The following is a 2,784-nucleotide window of genomic DNA, read 5'->3' on the forward strand; positions in this document are numbered from 1 at the left end:
CCCTCAGCCCGGCAGAAAGGTCCTACCCGCCCACCAAATTGTGAAACACCACACATTGTGGAGGTTGAGGGAGTGGTGGTATGAGGTGTAGGTGTGTTGGACGTGGATGCAGGTGCCTGTTTAGTCTGCTTATATGGTGGATGTGTGTTGTGGATGAGTGTGAGCATTTGAGTGTTTTGGGTAGGAGGGGGTGGAGGCGGTGGACACAGTGGGAGAAGACAGGCTGCCAGTGTATCTGGATGTTATATGTGCTACAAGTGTATTTGAATGTAGTCATGGTAAGTGCAGGTGTGGTGGCTGGGGTGCATGACTGGATGTCAGCTGTTGTGGTGACTGCAAGAATGGGGCAGCAGCAGTGACTGAGGGTGCAGTGCATGGTGAGGTGACAGACATGGAGGCGGGGGAGGCTGACACATTGGGGGAGGTTGTTAGGCTTGTTTAGTTTCTCTAGTCGGCAATATGGCAGTAAAGAAACGCGTGGCTGTGGGGTTGGCCGGCTGCGGTGTATTTTATGGCAGGCAAATCCACGAGACGGCGGCGGTGCTGTTACATATCAGCCGAAAGGAAGCTGAGGTAAAAATATTTGCACCAAACATTGACCAGATGCATGTCATTGATCATTTGAAAGGAAGCCCCACAGAAGAAAGGAGAAACGTCCTTGCTGAAAGTGCCAGACTAGCACGTGGTGATATTGATGATTTAGCAGACATTAAAATCAATGACTTTGATGCTGTTATTTTCCCTTGTGGCTTCGGTGTGGCAATAAACTTGTCCTGATGGGCAGTGGATGGCAATGCATGCACAGTTAATGACCAGGTGAAGTCAACCCTTGAAGCTTTCCACAGAGAAAAGAAGCCCATTGGACTGTGCTGCATTTCTCCAGTATTGGCTGCTAAGCTATTCCCAGGCTGTAAAGTTACGATCTGCAAGAATGAGAATGTTGATGGACGGTTTCCAGATGCTGCAACTGCTTTGGCAATAGAAGAAATTGGAGCCAAACACATTAGTAAAGATGTTCATGAATGCCATGTGGATGAGGCTAACAGAATAGTTTCTACATGTGCCTTTATGTGCAAAGCACCTCTACATGATATTTTCGATGGTATTGGCACACTAGTGGATGAATTCTTTAAGATTGCCTAAACTCAGTTTGTGTAAAAAGCAAATAAATATTTTCATTGGGGGAGGTGGATGGTGTGGTGTGTGCTTTGGTATGTTGGGTGTGTGCCTGCCTGTGGAGGGATGTGTGGTGCTTGTGTTTATCAGTGTGCTTCTTGTGTGTTGATCTGTGTGCATGGCTGTCTGTATGTGTGCTTGGGATGGGTGTAGGGAGTGGGGTGCTGGAAGGGGTAGAGGTGGTCGGAGGGGTGGCAGAAAGACCAGGGACACTGGCTCTCATCAAAGAGAAGGCCAGAGCCTGAAAAGATCTCTGCAGGCCAGACATGGCACTATGAATGCCTTTCAGGTATCCATAGCATTGCTGCATCTGGGATGCTAGCCCCTGGATGGCATTCACAATGGTTGTCTGCCCTACAGAGATGGTTCTCAGTAGGTCAATAGCCTCCTCTGTGAGGGCAGCAGGGCTGACTGGGGCCGGGGATGAGGTGCAGGGGGCGAAGGAGAAGCCCACCCTCCTGGGTGAGCGGGCATTGGCAACTCAGTGGGGAGATACTGGGAGGGCAGTGATGGTATGGGGGTGGCAGAAACTGACAAAGAATGGGTGGGCCCCTAAGGGTCTGCCACCACCAGGGAGCTGCCATCAGAGGAGGTATCGGAGTCATTACCTCCAGTGGTAGTTGCCTCCCCTGTGGTACTCCCCTTGCCCTCCAACCCACTGGTCCCCTTGGCATCAGTCGATTCTGCCTCCTGTGAACCGTGGGCTGCAGCCTCCCCACTCGCCAGTGCCACAGCTCCCTCCCCAGATGATACTAATGTACACAGGGACACAAGAGCACAGGGGTGGGGAAACAAAACAAGAAAGAAGTATGTTAATTCCAGGAAATATGTACATGTTGGGACACTTACACTCCCACTCAGCTCAGGCACAAACCCTCAGCAGACACAACACATGTTATGAATGTGCCCCTGACTGGTAGGCATGACCCCCCAATACACTAAGTCCCTATCTTGACCCACTACTCTGATACACTTTGTGAAGTGAACCAATGAGAGACGAAGCCAAGCCAACACAACTACAAGTTCATGAGGCTACATTGAATACAGTGGTCCAAACAGGGGACCCCTCACAGGCCTACAGACCCTGCCAAACATAGCTATGACACTATCCTATGGATGTTGGGGGGGCAGGACTACAGGGGCACACCTGTCTATGTGCCTGGCACCACTATGCATGCACCCCTTAGCATCTTACTACACTCATCATAGTGGCATCACAACAGTGTTGGCACTCACCCCTTTGTGGCTGCTGTGCTGCCTTCAAGCGCCCATCCAAATCCGGATAGGTCATCGCCAGAATGCGGGCCATTATGGAGGTCAGGGTCCAATGGGAACCCCTCCTTCATTGGAAGGCCTTTCCTAGCTGGGCCTCTCAAGTCTTCCTGGCCCAGCACCTCAGGTCCTCCCATCGCTTCCTGCAGTGGGTGCTCTGCCGGTTGTAGCCCCCCAGGGTCCGCACTTTCTTGGCGATGGCTTGCCGCAGTCCCCTCTTCTGATGGGCGCTGACCTGCATGGGACACACAGTAAAGAAACAGACGTCAGTGTGGGTACCCCATACACAATTGCCATGCCCGTTCAAACTGACATGGCCCATGGAGACATGCATGT

At 51.6% G+C, this 2,784-nt stretch overlaps 1 pseudogene; it reads left to right on the forward strand.

Annotated features, from left to right (window-relative positions):
• The first annotated feature begins 494 nt into the window (after positions 1-494).
• On the forward strand, positions 495-1,164 carry LOC138295477 (glutamine amidotransferase-like class 1 domain-containing protein 3, mitochondrial; annotated as a pseudogene).
• Positions 1,165-2,784: the final 1,620 nt, after the last annotated feature.

The sequence above is a fragment of the Pleurodeles waltl genome, chromosome 1_2, assembly GCF_031143425.1.
Source record: "Pleurodeles waltl isolate 20211129_DDA chromosome 1_2, aPleWal1.hap1.20221129, whole genome shotgun sequence".
NCBI classification, from domain to species: domain Eukaryota; kingdom Metazoa; phylum Chordata; class Amphibia; order Caudata; family Salamandridae; genus Pleurodeles; species Pleurodeles waltl.